Here is a 6,126-nt window from a genome sequence, read left to right on the forward strand (position 1 = left end):
GCCAGGGTCCTGTGGACCACCGTCAGGGCTCTGCTTTTCCCTGGGGTCTGATGGGAAGGCAGCATGTAGCTGAGCACAGGAGAGGGCAGAGAGCTGATGAAAGCTGTCAGACCAGCACGCTGGCTGATGGAGGTGGGTGGGGAGGACCTAGGCGTCCTGAGCGGGACGATGGGGATGCAGAGGGTGGACAGATGGTCAGATCTGGGCTGGGGTTTGGAGGGGAGTCGGCGGGACTTGTCTGTGGAGTGGAAGTGGGGCGAAAGAAACAGAGGCGCCAGGGCCCCCAGAGCTGGGCCAGGCGACAGGGCAGTGGGTGACGCAGGTCCCTTCTGTCCCTTCCTGCCTGCACGCCTCCTCACTCTGACACACCGTGGGCCTCACGCACCAGCGCCTTCCTCCACGGAGCCTCTGTCTCCACCGAAGGGCCGCGGTGCCTCAGCTGCAGCACTCATGGGGAAGAGTGATGAGAAGCGGGAGCTGCGGGGAGGTGAAGGTGGATAAGGCCCCGCGTCTCCCTCAGGAAGCTTCCACCTCCCTCTTGCAGGGGAGACGGGGACCGGGGCCACCCCGTGCTTTGTATATTTCTCTCGCTGAACTTGTAAAGTTTTCCAGGTTGTGGGGGAGATGGGCACGTGACAGTGGGCGAGGTGAGTCCATTCACGATGCCACAGGAGTGACCCAGAGGAGGTGAAGACAGTCCCCAGTCCTAGTTATATCTTCTTAAAACACCCTGGGGTCCAAAGCCTGGGAGCCGGCCCTGTCCCTCTGCCCCCTCCTCTGTGCGCATGCGTCCCCTCACTGGGCCCTCGGAGATGAGCGCGTGACCCTTGGCGGGGGGATGACGCCGGCAGAGGCCCCGACTCCGGGGAACAGTGACTGAAAGGTCACCACTATTTTTGCCACACACGGTAGAATGTGTGCTCACCCCAGCCCAGCCCAGCCGTCCGCTCCATGGACGTGTCAGGAACACAACACAGGCCTCCAGACTGGTCAGCCCGGGGACAGGGAGGGAGCCGGCCACGTGGGGTGCTGGAGCAGGATACAGGGCCCCCCTGACTGCCCTCTAGGCCAAGCCTGACCCCAAGCAGGAAGGAAGTGGCCAGCTCTGCGCTTCCCCCAGACCTCAGGTTTGGAAGGCTACCCCAGATTCCAGTGAGCATGGGGATTTTGGCCATCTGGAGACAGGGGCAAGGTTTGGGAGCATGACTGAAATCCCCCCAGTGGCTTCGACGGAAGAGGTGCCAGCCCCGAGGAGCCCCCAAAGCCAAGTCCCCAGTCTGGAAAGAAAGAAAAGACAAGCTAAAGACGCCTTCTTCATAGAGGCCCCGTCCGTGCAGGGGAGCAGGTGGCCTGAGGTCCCGGGGGTTTCCAGGAGTCATCTGGGGTGTGCGGGTACAGGGGGCAAGGGGCAGAGACTCTAATGGGAGCGGCAGGTGAGCCCCAGGCCCCCGTCCTGCTGGCAGAGGAGAGCCCTCGCCGGGGCTGGGCGGTGAGTCACGCCCGCTCAGTGAGCATGCTGAGATCTGCTGTGCCTCAAAGCAACAGCCCCTGCTCGGATCAAAAGGAACGAAGATGGATGGGAACGCTGTAAATAGGCCAGAGCCACCAGGCTGCCCCCGGGAGGCAGTGGGTGTGGTGGGCACCTCCCTTCCTGGTACCCACAGAGCTGAGGAACCCCGGAGCCCGCTGACACCGGGGGCCCGCCGCCACCTGCTGCAGGGGCCCGGGGGTGGGGGGCCGGGGAGGGACCGTTGGCAGGGCGTTCGGCTCCTGCAAGTTTCGACTTCTGTCAAAACTGGGTACTTGGTCGTTTTGCATGATTCAAGGCACACGTGCTTCTCTGTCCACAAAATTCACTTATTCACGAGGGCAGCCAGAAAAATGACGGCGGCCAGCTCTTCCCAGCCTCTCACCTCTGCGGAATGGACCGTGGGGGTTGCTGGAGAAGGAGAGTGGACAGGACAGGGAGCGTGGGGCAGTGAGTCAGGGGGCACGGCGGTGCCCTGGCTGTGGGCTTGGGCAGGTCCTTTCTCTCAGCCTCCTCCTCAGTCTCCTCGTCTGTGAAATGGGTGCATCCATTTCCTGCGGCCATGTAACAACACCCCACAAACTTAGTGGCTTAAAACAACACACATTTATTACCCTACAGTCTGGGGGTCAGGGGTCCACAGGGGTCTCCCGAGGCTGTGGTTGACGTGTCAGCAGCGCTGCGTCCTTCCAGAGGCTCCAGGGGCGGAGAACCCGCTTCCTGCCTTTCCCACCTTCTGGAGACCACCCGCATTCCTTGGCTCATGGCCCCTCCGTCCGTCCACAGCCAGCGATGGCCTCTCTCACGCTGAGTCACAGACACTGGCTCTCCCGTCCCCGCTCCACCATGAGGTTTCCTTCCAATCACACTGGAGCCGCCCGGATAATCCAGGGTCGTTTCCCATCTCAGCCACTGGGTCCACCTTCCGCCGTAGCTCCTGTTGCAGCGTGACCTGAGTCTCAGGTTTGGGAGAGTAGGAGGTGGGCGTCCAGCGGGGGGCTGTCCTGCCTGCCACGCAGGGCTGGCGCTGGGGCTCCTGCGGGGAAGCCTCCGCTCACACCGCCTGCGAAAGGGTGAGAACCAGGCGGTGCTGGCAGCAGAAGCCAAAGCATCAGGTCATCAACAGCCTCGCCCACCCACGCGTCCTTGGGAGGACAGGGGCCTCTGATCCAGGGTGGAGGCTGGGAGCCTTCCCAAAGGACCCCACTGTGACCCCCAAGCCCACTCCTATAGATTTGTTTCCTGGAGCCAAGACGGTGGGGAGGGCGCTGCATCTCATCTGGGCTGCTGAGGGCCTGCCCTCTGCCCAGCCCTGTGCTGGACGCAGGCCCCACTTACTCAGATGTGCTGGCCTGCCCTGGCCGAGGCCTGCCAGGCAGAGAGACACTCCCATGTACTCGTTAAAACACTGTCAGATGAGACTGAGGGGCAGGGTCACTCCAAAGAGAAAGTGTTCTCTCCCTCTTAGGAGGGGGAAGGTCTGAGAAAAGGGCAGCTGGGCTTTGAAGCATGAATAGGAGTTCACCAGGTAAATGGGAATGTGGAATTCCAGCCAGAGGGAGAAACTTACACAAAAGCATGAAAGAGGCGGAGAGCATCGTGTGTGTTGGGGGAGAGTGGAGAACATACGACATTCAGTGCTACTGAGGGGTGGGAGATGAGGCCCCAGAGGTGGGCAGGGATGGGATGAAGGAGTCTGGCCTTTCACTGCAGGTGAGAGGGATTTTAAGCTGTGAAAGGACATGGCCAGGTGCGCGTTTTAGAACAGCAGTGGCCGTGAGAGAAGCAGGATCACTTGATGAAATGTGGTGCCCGCTGTGAGGTGGTGCCCAGGGAGCATGGCTGAGGGTACAGGTCCCCACCCTGAAAGGGGTGTGTCCACACACTCACACACGGGGCCCTGGCAGGAGCAGGTGCCAGGTGGGTTGTCCCCACACCCTAGCCGAGAGTCTCCTGGTGACAGGGACGAGGCCACCTGCCCCATGACAGCCAGTCCGCCGGAGCCCTGCTCTCTTATCTGTCTCCTAGACAGAAATTCCAGCGCTTGAGAGTCTCTCCTTTGACTAGCACCTTGGCTCACTGGCGGGCTGTGGAAGGTAACTCGTGGAGAGGCCAGCTTGCCGGGGATGGACAGAGAGCTGGGCGCAGCAGAAGCAGCCTGGGGGCATCCGCTCCTGCCGCCCTCCAGCCGTGTGCCCGGGGAAGAGGGTGCTCTCGGTTCTGCTTCAGTAAAGGGGGCGACATGACGTCTAGTTCGGCTTTTGCGCACCTCACTGAGCGCTTCCGCTGCTCGGCTCCCTGAGCCTGGCGGTGCTGCCTGGTGGGGAGCCTCACCCGGTGGAAAGGGGCTCAGAGGCCAGGCGGCCCGTCAAGGCCCTCGCTGGCCCCTTCACCTCGGGCAACTCCGGAGCCCACAGGCCCCTCAGAGAGCTTTGCACACAGCCCCGGGGGTGAGATTCCGCCCTGCTCACCCTCTGCGGGCTCCGCGTGAGCCGGGTGCCTGTGTCTCCAGTCAGGTTTCCCACAGGAAGGTGGGCGAGCTGCCATCTGGGGAACCAGCCGCAGCCTGAAGCCCCCACCGCCCGAGAGGAAGACGAGCGTGTCCTTCGGGAGACGGGGAGCTGGGTGTCCCGTCTGAGGACCGGCGGCAGGAATTGGAGGAGCCAGGATGCGCCCAGGCCCTCAGGCTGCCTCTCTCTCCCCAGCTCGGGACGGGGTCTCTCCTGGGCCTCCCCCGGCCCCTCGCTGTGGGGGGCATGGCGCTCCCTTCCATCCTGAGCACACAAGTGCAAGTGTGTGTGAGCGCAGTCGTGTCCGACTCTGTGCGACCCCCTGGACCGGACCCGCCAGGCTCCTCTGTCCCTGGGACTCTCCAGGCAAGAACATTACAGCAGGTTGCTATGCCCTTCCCCAGGGCATCCTCCCAACCCAGGGACTGAACCCACGTCTCCTGAGTACCCTGCGCTGGCAGGCGGGTTCTCTACCACTAGTACCCCCTGGGAAGCCCAAATACCTGTGAAAGAAAGTGAAAGTGAAGTCTCTCAGTTGTATCCGACTCTTTGCGACCCCGTGGACTGTAACCCACCAGGCTCCTCCGTCCATGGGATTCTCCAGGCAAGAATACTGGAGTGGGCTGCCATTTCCTTCTCCAGGGGATCTTCCCAACCCAGGGATCAAACCTGGGTCTCCTGCACTGCAGACAGACACTTTACCGTCTGAGCCACCAGGGAAGCCAAATATATGTACACACACACAAATACACACATACACACTCAGCCATATACAAACACCTATGCGCAAATAACCGCACAAACACACAGACACACACACACACAAATACGCACACACACAGAAGCACACACACACACACACTCCCCGGGCCACCAGGCCCCAGGCCACTGCTGACTTCAGCTCCTGCAAGATCCTGAGGACAGAGATAAGAAGTACACTAACCAGTCACCAGATTAACCAGTCACTTATCTGGCCAAGACATCACAGAGTGCCGAGTCCGAGAAGGCTGGCCTGCCTCCGGAAGCCGGGCTGCCGTGGGGTGTAGCCGGGGGCACCCATGAGCATGTCTGGGATGCAGAGGGTGCAGCTGGGCCAGGTGTGGCAGGAGAGGGGCTCAGGATGGAGGTGTGAAGGGGGCACCCCCAGATCCTCTGGGGATCTGGGGGTCTCTGCACCCTCTGTGCCAGTCAGGAGGGAGCCGCAGGGCATGATGAGTCGTGGGACGGAGCCCGGGGGTGGCAGGGCTGGTCAGGGGAGGCCCTTGGGGGAGGGGATGCCCTGGCTGGGCCTGAAATGCCCGGGGAAGAAGCTGGGCAGAAAAAAGCTCCAAGAGGCAGCAGGACTGAGACAAGGGGCCCGGGGGCCGCACAGAGCCAGCAGCCCTCTCTTGCCCTGCCTGTCGGCCTGTGACTCAGAGCCTCAGGCCGACGAAACTTCTCTCTGCCTGACAGGCCGGTTTGGGGTGTCCCTGAGATAGCCCCACTCCCTCAGCAATCCAGTTTGTCCCCACCCGCCGAACCCCCACCAGGTGTGAGCCCCACGTGGCGATGGGGGCCCTGTGCTCACCACCCGCCTTCAGCACAGCGGGGTTTTGAGAGCTCAGGAATCAGGACCATAGGGTTACCCGCCCCCACGGCTCGCCCCATCCCTGGAGAAAGCGGTGGGGACGGACTTCAGGGAGAAGAGGAGAGGCTCGGGGCGTCCCCAGTGCAGCCCCCTGGATCTTGGGAGCATCCGTGAGTGTCAGCCTCGCAGGCTGAGCCCCCGAGCGGGGCTGGGGAGGGACCCCCACGAGCCGCGGGGTCCACAGAGGCTAGCAGCCCGTCCTGATGGCAGGTCCCTGCTGGACCCTGGCCTGGATGAGCTCTGCCCAGTTACCTGCGTCTAGGGGTGAGCTCTGGGTGCCCGGGGGTGCCAGGCTCGGCACAGTGTGATCCAGGCCAGGGCAGCCCTTCTCTCCGGGTCCGTCTGTATCATAACCTGGAGGGGGAGATGGCCTCTTGGAGGAGAAAGGGAGCCGGAGCACGCAGGGAGCCTGGGGCAGGAGGGAGCCCATTCCAGAAGGTTCTGCCCATCTTACCGTTGGG

General features: G+C 62.5%; 1 long non-coding RNA gene across 1 annotated transcript; it reads right to left on the reverse strand.

The window, feature by feature from the left end:
- Window positions 1–2,111: 2,111 nt before the first annotated feature.
- Window positions 2,112–5,130, reverse strand: LOC139183017 (uncharacterized). Its single transcript, XR_011566495.1, has 2 exons — window positions 4,000–5,130; window positions 2,112–2,591 (listed from the first exon to the last, which is right to left on the reverse strand). It is a non-coding gene; the product is annotated as an uncharacterized lncRNA (long non-coding RNA).
- Window positions 5,131–6,126: the final 996 nt, after the last annotated feature.

The sequence above is a fragment of the Bos indicus genome, chromosome 5 (genome assembly GCF_029378745.1).
Source record: "Bos indicus isolate NIAB-ARS_2022 breed Sahiwal x Tharparkar chromosome 5, NIAB-ARS_B.indTharparkar_mat_pri_1.0, whole genome shotgun sequence".
In the NCBI taxonomy this organism is placed as follows: Eukaryota; Metazoa; Chordata; class Mammalia; order Artiodactyla; family Bovidae; genus Bos; species Bos indicus.